The sequence below is a fragment of the Pleuronectes platessa genome, chromosome 12, assembly GCF_947347685.1.
Source record: "Pleuronectes platessa chromosome 12, fPlePla1.1, whole genome shotgun sequence".
In the NCBI taxonomy this organism is placed as follows: domain Eukaryota; kingdom Metazoa; phylum Chordata; class Actinopteri; order Pleuronectiformes; family Pleuronectidae; genus Pleuronectes; species Pleuronectes platessa.
The window spans coordinates 16,260,621-16,274,176 of record NC_070637.1 but is presented as its reverse complement, the minus strand read 5'-3'; positions in this window follow the sequence as shown (position 1 = coordinate 16,274,176).

The window sequence follows — 13,556 nt, the reverse complement described above, 5'->3', positions numbered from 1 at the left end:
CAAAATATATCAATGTAACTTATCAAATAAAACATATTTTTCTCAAAACAGTTTTTTCCTCTGCATGTATGGCATTCATTAAAAAATACTGGAACAGTTAAGATTATAACTGCTTTGGTATAAGATGCAGTAAACTTTGAATATAATAATTTATTATAGGTAACACGAACAATCATAATAGATTATTCAGTTAAGCTTTAATGAAATATAACAATATTGCACCACTGTGTTGTTTCCCATCAGGAGTGTATTTTATGTTATTGTACGGTGGCTCTGAAGTGCAAAACACAGCAACAATTCATAAAACCCAATTTTGTTTTGTTTGCCCCAAATGTTCTTGTGATTTGATGTTATGTTTTTGTGATTTGTTTTCGTTTCTTTAGTGACTTGATGTTGAGTTTTGGAGACTTTTTGTGTGTTTTATTTATTTGCTGTTGGTTTTGTGACTTGATGTTTTCTCATTTGCTGTTGTGCTTTTGGGGATTTAGTGTTATTTGTAAAGATTTTTTTTTTTTTCGTGGTTTGTTTTTTTTGGAGTTTTCCTGATTAACACTTCAGGGCCACCTTATTATTGATCTTCCTTTTGTATGATTTCAACAGTTTTATAGCCAGATATCTGCACCTATAACATCTATTAATTTGTACTGGATTTCTATATGCTCTCAATCTATTTATATTCACAAATATGCCTCTATAACTTCTGGTCTTGTAGCCTTCAACTATTTCGAGCTGTGAGAGACTTGTGTACTTTGTGTACATGTAGCGTAGATTATGTGTGTGCAGCAGGTGGTAAAATCGAATCATGTGTTAAGACCTCTGTCAGCAACCACTACATTAGCCTCTACATTTCATGGTGTTTACAAGATGCCTGCGCTTCAGGAACATCTGCTGGAGTTGGCACGGCCTCCTGGATTTCCCATGGGTGGAGAGACAGCAAGGGATTGTGCTTGTGTGTGTACACTCATGTACATGTGCCAACAGCTTGCTGATACGAGTGGATGGAGATGGACTTGGCACCAGCTCCTTTAAATGCTGACCTATCTCACAGGGTGTGGATGACAGAGGATTGCAGAGAGATTCTTGCGTGGTGCCTTATCCGGTAGGTGTACAGTCAAAAATATGTTCCTAGTGAAAACGTAAATTCTTCTCTTCAAAGAATCAAATAGTGTTTAATCATTAATGTCAGCATTTAACTGGTTCAGTTATATCCGAGTTCTGGCCCTGCACTCAATGTGGGCTCACATGAAGGCCCAATGAACCAATACAGAATTTAACACAGGAATTACCAATAAAATAAGCATGTTACAAGTGTACATACATGGATGACCCACAAAATAATTGCACAAAAGGTTTGACTGACAACTAAAACTTTATTTTACTTGGCAAGTTAGTTAAAAAAAAGCAGAGGCATTCAGATACAGCATTGTGTTAATCAAAGATGTTTATATAAGATTTTATCTTATGATCTTTATGAACATTCCCCTCGCTCTTATTCCTCACTGCAATCAAAGTTCCTGCAAATCAAGGCGAGACTGAAGTGGGCGTGTCCGCCCGGATGCATCTTTAGGTGTGAGAAAGTCTCCACAGCAATGTTAATGTACTAAAAGCAGATGGTCCCTCTCACTTTGAGGTTATAAACTATAACTCCAAGTGATAAACTACTAAACTTAAAAGTGACTTCAATTGACCCAGGTGTCTCTTTTGGACTTAAAGAGAACAAGAGGGAACAGAAGACACTCGATATGAAAGTGTATTTAAATGAGTGATAGATTTGACCTTAGCTTTACATAAGTGCTGCTTTGAGTTTCACATCGACGATTGTAATTATATTACTCCCCCCAGCCCACAGTACACGTACACACAGTCTCATTCTTGGGTGTGTAAAGTACATGTCAGTTCTAAGAGCAAAAGTATAAATTAAAAAGTTGACATTTCTGAAGTATATTTTTCTGAGCCGGTTCTCAGCGATGTTTCTTTAGATGCTGAAGGCAATGCATCAGGTTCTGTTGGCTATTGAGCATCGGCCAATCAGTTCCTGATGCAGTATCATCCACATCAGAAAGTTCTGCTTCACCCCGGCGTCACTTGAGGGGCAGTGAAAGCTGGATAGTTTACAAAAACATGTGGGTCCTTATGCAATATCTCCTAATAATGAGAGGAACAATACAGAAACAACACAAACTCATAAAAAGAAGCTGTTAGTATTCCTTTCATTGAACCGTAATATAATAGCCGATACTGTACAGCACACATCATTGTAAGCCGAGATGGCAGCAGAAGCATCTGGAAAGTGAATTCATGCAAATTCAAAATGGACATGCATTATGAAAGAGCTGCAAGAGATGAGGCTGCACTTCAAAAGACTGTCGAAAAGAAATTTTTAAAAAGTGGGGAAGGGGGATGCAAGAGGACGAAGAGCAGACAGCAAGGGTGTCTGTGAAATGCACTTGTGTAATTGCAGTGACATCTTCATTGAGAGCCCTCCATCTCTTTCCTGTGTGCTCCAAAGGGCGTCGCTGACGCCAGTCGATGGGGAGAGCAGCCGAGGCGCTGGGTTTAGCATAATCCCAGAGGCCATTGTGAGAGCAGCTAGTGAACGACTCACAGTTGCCAGCTGAGATTTCACCAAAACACAGCAGAACACAAGGAGAAGGGGATGAGATAGGAAAATCCGAGGTGGAGGAGGGGCATGAGAGGGGAGAAGACAGGAGGAATGGTAGTGCTATTAGGTAAAACCAACCTATAGAGACAAATATGACATTACACTGAATCTTAAGCTATATATTTTGTATATATCCAGTCGTTTGCTGGCTGGTGGGTGGAGGATCAGGGTGGTGGTGGTTATCTGTCATGAGTGTGCAGCTTGCACAGCATCAAAGAGTCTAAGTATAAAGTGTGAAACATGCTTTCTTCCAGGTGGACAGCACCTGTTGGCCCTTATTCAGGACTGTAATTCAATAATCTTCCCCCCTTTATTTGTCCTTTTAACCAATCACTCACTGTTTTGACTTGCAACAGTCGGGCAAAGAAAGACAAAGCAAAACTGTGACATGGAAACAGTTCGCCTCTTGTGCAATGATAATTACCTTAAGCCCGAGTGTGAAATCCTCTTTGATCACCGTTTCAGGTGGGCGGACGGTTTTTGAGACAACCTTCAGTAAACAGTATGGTCTCAGCACGTGTTCCGGGAAGGACGCAAAATATCAATGAACTCTTCATAGTTTGTCTGGTTTGTGAAATAGACTCAAGAGATTAGATTCTGGGTGCATGGTGTTTTCTGATGCATAATTAGACAAACTGCAGAATCTCTCCAGGTGATTGTGAGAATAAAAAGCACCATCACAGTTGCCTGCAGAGATTACCCAGTCAGCCCACACTCCCCCCCCCCCCCCCTACACACATCCACGTATACGTTATATCTACAAGAGTCAATTGGCAGCAGATGGTTAACACAGATCAGGATAAAGACCAAGCTTTGACCCCCACACCGCCCCGTTTCAAAAGGTCCTGCGTTACCATGGTGACAAGGCCAAGGCACGTGCCTCCCATTGTTGGGCTGTATCCTCCAGGGTCAGCCAGCACACCCAGTTAGAGGTCAGATGTCACCGCTGGCTCTCGCTCAGGTCAACACTCACCAGCCTTTGCCCTTTGACCCTCAACAAGCACTGAAACAAATTGAGAGATGGGGGAGAGAGGAAGAAAGAGAGAGAGAGGAGGATGAGATGACAATATTTGTTCAACGATTCCATTTGATCTCGTGACAAGTTCAAGATGCTCCGACAAACTCGGGTCTCTTCTGAGCTGCAGGCGTGTACAGTTCAGCCGTGTGGTCCTGTGAGGGCCGTGTACAGTATGGTGGAGAATCACACCGCATGTTACAGTATGTCTCCCTCTTGTGGCAGAGGATGATACGTTGAATGAGATCACATTCTTTGTGAACTTGACTTCTAAGTGGGGGACAGAAGTTCAGAATACGGGCGTCCCAGTGCCTCATAACCACAACGACAGTGGTTTAGTTTCACGATAGTACATGTATTCCAGGTCATGCCCCCTTTTCTCATCCTTTCCTGTCTATAGATGTACTGTGAAGTATAATAAAACTGAAGAACTATATAAAATACGTATTTTTGGCTGATATGAGATAAACTGGTGAATTCAAATAATGTTGTTTTTTTAGATATTTTATGGCATTTAAAATGTCCACATTCATCATGGTCATGCCTACATCTTGCTGAAAAAGTCCTTTGAACCATGTTTAATTAATAGAACTAAGCTACTACAGTTTAAGTGTCCAGATTAGACACATGTCCACAAATTTGGTAAATCTTTTGCCAGAGGTGCCTGCGTGCACGTTGGGATATTCAGGTCATCGAGTTGCAAAGTGTTGCTCGGACGTTGACAAAAGAAAAATCTTAAGTTTATTAAACGGAACAGGCTGACAGTCCACACTTTGTTAGGCAGTGAATGAACAGAGTGGTTTTGACAGGCCTAACCTCTTAAGCTTCGGGTCCCACTGAGCTCGGCACAGCTAGAGCTAAATGCCATCTGTCCCAACACATGAGGCCCCCCCAACCTGTCCCCCAACACTTCAGCATAGAAATCATTCAATACTGCTTTTTTTTTTAAACAAATACAAATATAAATAATTCTACTCCTCCGTTATCAAATCCTTAAATTCATAATACTGAGCCATCTTCAGTGAAGGATAAACTTTTCAGTCAAACATTTTAAAGCTGTCCACGTTAAATGCTTTGCAAACAATAGCTGTGCTTGTAATCCGCAGGATTTGGTTTTCAAAAGGAAACGTGCATTATGGGTTATCAGGAAAACTGATTTCTTTGCAGACTTTCATTAAAGTTGCTTTCTTTAATAGGTGTAGCCTGGGTCATTGGGATCTAATACTAACCTCTCTGCGTGGTGGAAAATAAAGAGTAAAACAGCCAGAGCACTGAGAGGGAAGTGAGAGAAGACAGAGAGGGTCAGTCTGAGCCTATAATAGTGACCCCTGAATAGAGACAATACTTTAGTAAGAGAACAATAACAAGTCCTTTCAAATGAAGGAAAACTATTTACTTCTTACAAGTTCTCAACTTGCAAATCCTGCAACTCAGCTCCCACATGTGATTCTTTTTTAATATAGGTCTGGAGATCACATGGGAGTTTAGTCCTATAAGCTGGGAAGGTCAAGATCCTTCTCTGACAATGACGAGTCATTGTTTTCTTCAGTTAGTCTCTCACTGTGACTCATCAATGGCCCTCCTGAACGCCGTTTTGAACATATTCATTTTACGCTCCAATGACCCCCACATGCAGCAGTGAACAATAAAATAATGATATCACCATTTAAACTTTAGTCCCAATCCTTTGACCATGTTCTCTGCTCCGTTAGCTGTCAGCCAGCGTTAAGAGCAAGACGCGACCTTTGTGCCCCGCAGCCAATGTGTGTGCCTCAGCATTTCATTAAGGCCCCGGACCTTCACTGTACAAGCAATTGTCTTCCCCTAACAAAAAGACTGACGCATTGTATCAGTTGGAGGTAAATTTATCAAAGGGGGCCGATACAATGGACAGAGCAGGGCAAATTATGAAACAGGTCTGTGAGGCGCCTCCTGGTGAGCCATATTGTACTGTTTGTTGATTGTTCGGATTTGGACTGAGTGATATTCAGATAGAAAACAGCGCGGTGTGTGACGACTGTGCGAAGAGAAATAGAGATGTACAACATATGAGTCCTTACATGCGAGTGTATGTGGAGTGTGGTGTGCGGGAGCCGTGTGAAATGATGTGGGCTTGCACTTGTGTACACAAAGCAGCGATGGGAAGCGCAGGCAACCCCAAGACCTCTGAGGTGCACGTTGACTAAAAACAATTGGGATCTCCATGAGCTGATGTGACATGTGTATGTGTCTCAGCCTTTCCGTTAGGGGAGCCCTACTGTAGAGGTGAAAGAAAGAAAGAAAAAACAGCGCCAAGGAAGGGAGGGACAGAGGGACAGAGGGACGAAGAACAACAGGGTCTCTGGAGTGGAAGACATCAACCAGCTACAGGACAAGTGAGCGAGGGGTGTCCTCTGTTGTACAACATGGCCAGAAATTATATTGAGATAAAAAAACTATTATTTATTTTAGGTTTAAAGACAGATTTTTGCTCCCGAGTGTATTTTGAACTCTTTTTTATCAGCGGAAAATGAGACACTAGTTGATAAACAGCTAAATGATATTGTTATATGATCCGGCCCTGGTACCGCTAATCATGCCTCGGAAAACATGAGGGACATAAAAACAGGTAGAATGTATATTTCATAAAAATAAAGCTCCAGCGTTTCAGTGATTTATCTTGTAATGAGTTTCTCTCAATGTGGTTTGTGTGCGTGTATTTATACACAGTGATTAATAGAGCTGCAACAATTGGTCGATTGATCAACATAAAATTCAAACTAGATTATGTTGAACAAAAAATATCAAATATTCTTGTTCCAGCATCTACAATGTACAGATTTGCTTCTTTTTGTGTTTAACAACACTAAACTAAATCGTTTTTGAACGGCGGCTGTGAAATGTTATAGATCACATGGCTGGTTACGTAAATATACAAGTGAAATAATCGTTAATGCACCCCCACTAATCCTACCTGTACAAAATTGATCAGCTCACGCTCCATTTAGACAAGATGCTTCTTATTATATACACAACCCTTTACTTTGGGGCTGTGGAGACCAGTTTCTATTAGTTATTCTTTCATCGTGGGCCTGGCTGCCATTTAGCCCCTACACTGCAGTCCCCGATGAAACAGGCTGATGGCACATCACACCACCGACTGTCTTGACCATATTTACATCCCACCTCGGTTATTGGACTCATAATTCCTCCACACATCACCCACACGGCTGACTACAATTATAATTTCATATGCTCCAGTGTATCAGCCACCCGAGCAATTTTCAACCATTTAAATGTGAATTTATGTCTCATGTAAATGAGCGGGGGAGCCGATCGAAGCCGATTGGAGGATTGGCCTTTTCCCAGGGAGCGTTCGGTTATAGGTCTCGGTTCATTTCAAGGTCTGTGTTCATCACCTTGATTTAACGAACGACACCAGCTCCGAATGAAGCCTCATCTATTTCTCTACCTACATACACGCTTACCCATTCTTCTACAAGAACCTTAACACAAAGCATCATTGCTCCTCCACCTGTTCCCGATTTATACATTTCTTTAGTACATTTACGTTTAAAACAATAAAACAGTCATGAGGTTACATTAAATTGCATCTTGCATTGTAAAATTGGACACTTGAGAGAATTCACTGTATTTCCAAGTTATTGCTTTTTAAATTGTAATTCAGAATGGATCATTAAAAGAGGACAATGAAGAGCTGTCTTTGCTCTTCTCTGAGGTGAAGAAAACACACTGTTCTAATCGTAAGATAACACACTGTACCATTGTGAAGGTTAACTGCTGCATGTAGTGCAGGTCTATGATGGTGTGAACACTCGGGTTACGTGGATGTATACTTTCAAAGTTTGCTTATCTATTTATCTGTCTGCATTCTTTAATAACTGCTCAGTAATGGGCTCTTGGTTCTGTTACCTAAGTTCATAGATTCACAGTTCCATTGATGAGACTAATTGCTATTTTGGTTACTTTTGTTTAAAGGGTGTTTTTAATCCCGAGGATAAAACCCTTAACCAAACAGTCTCGTTAGTGTGCGATTGCCAGGGTCAGTTATTGGCTGTTATATTGGTTCCATCACAGCATCAGTAATACATGACCTTTACAAAGAGCATTTCTCAAAAACCTGGGCTCCACATTGCTTCATTAAAGCGCTGTCAGAGGGCAGCTTTATTTCTGAAAAAACTACTTTAGGTACAGTTAAACACAAAATCCCTTTTATAAACTTGTCATTCTTTTGGACACATTTTGAGAAGACGAGAGAATAAATATTTTTTTTTCTACACTTAATATATCAAACCTATTTGAACAGTTTGAGGACGACAGAGTCATGAAGTGAGTAGTCAGCGACTGTCGCAGTTCAGGAGATAAATGTGAAGTGAACCTTTCAGCTGATCAAACTATGTCTGAAAGACAAGACCTTGACCGCATGATCGATCATTTGCTCTTATCACAACAGTAACAAGTCCACCTGCTGCTTATCACACGCACACTCTCATCGGTGTTGCAAAATGCAAAGAGCCCTCGGCGTGCGCTGCCTCATTTCTTATCCAAAAGCCAAGGTCTTTACACTCATCTATCAGAAACACCTGGCTGCTGCCCATGCCATACAGCTATAGATAATGTGATCACATCCCGTGACACATACTATAGTTTTTTGAATAATTCTAAACAGCAAATTAGATTTTCTTTAAGAAGGAAGATACACCAGCGCAAAAATAGTTATATCAGCGATAAAAGACGAAAAACACAAGGCACAGGAAGAACAAGCTGAATGATGATCAAACATAAGGACAGAATAAACGGGGAGTTGCTGCAGGGGTCAGGATCACGCAGAGTTCTTAAATAGGCGACATCAGGTGCATGCAGGGAAACCAGACGCCAAGCAGAGACGGAGAAACATCTCTGTGACGTGAACGGCGGTGTGTGCCGGACCTTCACTCACACATGTTGTACGAAGTGTATGGACTGAGCAGGGTTGTTGTTGCAAGAACCAGCCTGTTCATTGTTTTGCTCTTCAGTTAATGTCTTTAACACCACAAAAACATGCAGATATTGAAACTTGAGGATAGGAACCCAATATAAAAAGGGAAATTGTTTGTGTGTATTTTTATCAGGCTCAGGCGCACCATGGAATTTAACCTCTTGTCATAGTTTTAAAAGCCGAGGCTCCACACAAATGTGTTGCTTGAGTTATGGTGCAGGGTTAAGGCTAAAAAAAAATAATGCAGTGCCGCAGGTAAAGTGCTGTGTAATTCCGGCCCAGAAAAAGGACTTGAGGGACCAGCGAAAGAGCAATGCGGCTCACCGTGCATTCGTGATTGATGGTCTCTGTCTGTGCAATAGCTGACTGAGCAACATGTACATCTCTCTTATTCAGAAACCTAAAGGCATGCACGTATCCTATAGTGAACTCAATGTATGCGCCACAATAAGTAATGAGGCAGAGGAGCACACCGGGCCCATCTTGGTCAATCCTTTGACGAAGGACCATAACCACGTTAGCTGTGGGATTTTGTTGTGTAGACCAACCTGGGATCTTTGCCGCATGTCCTCGGCCCTCCCATGATCTCGTACATTCTTGCTCCCGTCATCTTTACACTGTTAAATCAAAAACAGAAGAAAAAAACAAGAATAAAATCTTTAAATCACTTAGAAATCATGCAGAGAATACAGATTTTTTTTATACTTTGTGTAGAACATGGATAATCAATGCTGAATACAGTATGAACTAATGTCCCCCAGTCCCTGATCCCGTCGCGTCTCTGTCGCCTGATGCCAAGACATGTCTGGTCTGGCTTTTGGCCAGGCTGGGCTGGGCTGGTCGCCACCACGGCCCCAGCAGCCGAGCAGGCAGGCCTAGCTTAATGCTGACACATCGCTAACATCAGCTAGGAAGAGGAAACATCAGCACAGCACCATTTCAGATTTACAAGGAGGGACACACTCGCTCGTCTGCAGCAGAATTTAGGAGAATGCCCACCTAACGTCGTGGATCATTGTTTTAATAAGATCCACTTTAAAGACTGTATAATTATTGAGAGGATACCTGTGAGGCTGTGGCAATGTACAAGAGTAAAATTGTAGAGATGCACGGGGGGGAAATGAGGCCACACCCTTTCTAATTAATCATTCACATTAAGTCATCGTAAAACGGTTGTGAATGTTGTTTCTGACAGGAAAAGAGACCAAAATATGGACAAAGCTCATGTTTTCAGTTCTTTCTGTTCGACCCAAGGTTTTATTGACGAGCTATAATAATGATTAACAGCCAATGTGTCGAATAAATTGGTTCATTAATGTTGAATATTAAAAGATGTTATCTATTGTCTTAAGACAAACAGAAATAAAAAATATATCAGAACACATGATTCCTGTGAAGAGAATATATTTTCTTAATTTTGAGGAAAATGGACTGCAGTGACATCATTTGTTCAAGTCGACGACATTAACCTGGATCTTATTTAAACTCCTGTAAAATGGAGATTAGTAAATCTTGTACGAGCTTATCAAACTGACACTGGCAGCCCCGCCACAATCACGATCTACGTTCATTCACATTTGTACGACTATAATTGCTGCCCTTTGTGTTTGGCAAGCCATGCAAATGAGATTGGCAGGAACGAGTTTGTGTCATCGATATGCGCAGATATAACCAGGAGTGCCACTGATTGATGATGCAAACCTTCTCCCTATAGCCTGGTTGGTGACCTCTGGCTTCTCAGTCCTCCAGGGGTTAAACTTATTACCCTTTGACTCGCGTGACCTCTGATGTGAAAGGGGCTAGATTGAGGGATGACCACAGCTCAGGTCCTATTGGTCACTCGTTGGCCGAACTGCGGCCGGTTGGATGACCATCCAAACCCTAGAGAGATGTGACCCTGGCCCTGCCACACGCTCTGTGGATAATACTATTAACAGGTCAATACAGGCCTAAATAAAAAGGGGGGGGGGGAGAACAGTGCTTTAATGTAAAGGATGAGCAGGAGAAAGGGATTGAGGTTGAGATATTGTGAAGGAAACACATTTCCAGGATGTATTTAGAGCTTATTCATCAGGACTGTTTAAACAAATGGTGATAAACTTAATTTTCCAAACAAGGATGTAATAACATGGACTTATTTTGAATAACGCTGATGAGTGGGGCCTATCCTGAAAACATGGTAGAAAATATGCTCATTTGCAGAAGATCACTGTTCAAAAACACAGAAGCAGCACAGATTCGTCAAATCTCATTTACAAAATTCTCAAACTAAACCTCAGCAAAATAACAGCATTTACGCTTAGTCATCCCAATATAATCACAGTAAATGGATATTTCAAATAACTTGGAATATATATTAAATGTACAATTATAATAAAAGAGAACTTATAAGATTATTTTGCACATAGAAAAAAAATGACTATATCATTAGTAATATATTAGAGGAGTGCCTCTTTACACTGTACCTCCAACTCTAGTATGAGCAGAGGAGGGGTGTATTGGGTGTGCGCCAATACAGCACACAACATACAAGACATGTGGTCTCGTTCTCCCTCACACACACGTGCACGTGCACACACTGGATTATTAGCCATTTTTGCTGCCAACTCCCCAATTTCGATAATAAAGCATGTTGTTTAGCCTTTAAATAGTATTGTGACACACAAAACTACTTTTTATGAAAAGCTAAATATGCCGGCTCCCCACAGCTCAACTGATCAGTTTTTGTAATTGTGTTACTGTTCAAATGATACTGGGCAGTGAGAAAAATAGTAGGACTAAATACAAATCCCAAATTTCTCTGTTTGCTTATATCCTCTGTTATTTGTAAATAAAAGCACACTCTTTTAAAGCAAACATGCTGCTATGTATTTCTACGACTTGATTTGCCTGGAAGCTTGACCCAAACATCATAAATACACATATGGAGGGTGTACACAGGGCATACATAATGCGCTTTGTCTCCCGCTAACCTTTAGAGTTGAGCGCCAATAAATATAATAAAATGAAAGATTAAATAATGCAACAAGCAGCTGAAGCCCTGACCCCTATTAAATTAGTTTTGAAAAGGGCATTACAGGATCATAAAATAAAAATCAGGCTTTAACACATGCAGCCAATAGAAACCACTCTGCTAAAGTTGTCTGAGCTGTGACTACAGTAGAGTTGGTAAATACAAGCATGCAGTCAGCGTCACACAAACACACACGCAGTCTCACAAACATACACGAGCAGCAGAGGCTCACGGACACATGAAGAGAGGAAATCTTCCAAGCGATGAAGGAGAAAGCGCAAAACCAAAAGAAAACTGAAGAAGAAGAAGGAGGGAAAACGGCAGGAAGGAGAGAAACAAATTGATATAGTACCTTCTGAATCAGTGTGAGGAGAGAAGGGTGGGACACCTGCAGAACCTTGCATGCTCTATCCAGAGCTCTTCAGCGACTGCTCCCTCACAGTGCACAGTGTGTGTGTGAGCCAGGGAGGGAGTGTGTGTGTGTGTGTGTCAGTGGCTGAGGGAGGGGATCCTACCCCTCCTCCTTAGGACTGTGCCTCCTTAACAGGATGGAGGGGTAGGTGGGGCCACTGCAATAAAGCAAACACATTTTTCTATGGTTGTTATGTCCTTGCTTCTCTCGCTCTTTCCCGCCTCCATACTTCCATCTTTCTGTCTCTTTCCAGGACTTGCTCCTTTCCCTCCTTCCCTCTCGTTCCTGTCGCCTCATGCTTCCCTCTGAATCTTGGTGCGTCTGCGAGGCTCTTACACTCTCCCTCTACCCTCCCACCCCTCCCTAACCCTTTGCCCTGTCCCCTCCTCCCCTTACTGTACAGTAATATTAACATGCTCTCATTAATCTGGAGAGGAGAGGGACATATGCCGTCTCGGGTTGGTGGTCCACAACCTGCTAAAGTCCTGGTGTGCTTGTGAGTGCATGTATCCCATCGGTCTTTAGTCTCGTAATACTACAGTCCCGAGATTAAGCGGGACAGTCAGAGAGCATGGTGTGTTTGAGAGAGGAAAAGAGAGGAGGAGAGGGGCAGCGGGAGAAAAGAGGAGTGGAGCAGTGCCATGATCGAACAGCAGCAATACACCTTTTTTTTTCTCCACCTTTTATAGTTCTGCTTGCTCTGGGTCGCTGTGCCACCACCCCTCCTCCCGTCCACTCATCTGGCCAGCAAACAAATCCCATCTGATACGGGGAGAAGCCATTCCTACATAAATCATTCTCCTATTCCATTGGCCGCACGCTACATTCAAAGTATTGATTTTGCCCCCCCCTCCCCCTCGTCGCAGCACTGATTGCAAGGAAACCCTTCCCAACGGCCACAAACAGGAAGTGCGAAAAAAATAAGCCGCGGGTGTGTTTCGACTGACCACCATGGCGGACGCCGAGGCTTCGGTCACAACACCGAAGAAGGGCATTGGTGCTTTCCTGTGCAGAACCCACGTGATGGAAACCCCAAGACGACAAGTCAAATAGAGAAAGAACAGGTGAAACACAAAGAACAACTCAGTAAAATGTTACCAGCAGTTAAAAAAAACAAATGGGGCTCCAGGGTAAATTTGCAGTCACATTATTTTTAAACCAACCAGGCGGCATCAGTACAACAGGAACGTATCACATACATCTGCATGTCAATATTTCAGAAATGTTATCAGAATCTTCAATTTCACTATAGCAAAAAAAAAAATAGTAAATATCAAACCTCCCCAAAATTGTAACACAAAAACCACAACTGAACCTCAGTGACCCACTCTCCTTAGATTAGAACTGACCACGAGAGGGGTAAAGCTGCCGTTTCCATGACAGCACAGCTGAGGATATTTTGAACTCTGACCTTATACTCCTGCATGTGATCTGAAGCATCGGCCAAGCGAAGGGGTCAATCAAAAACAAGGTCAG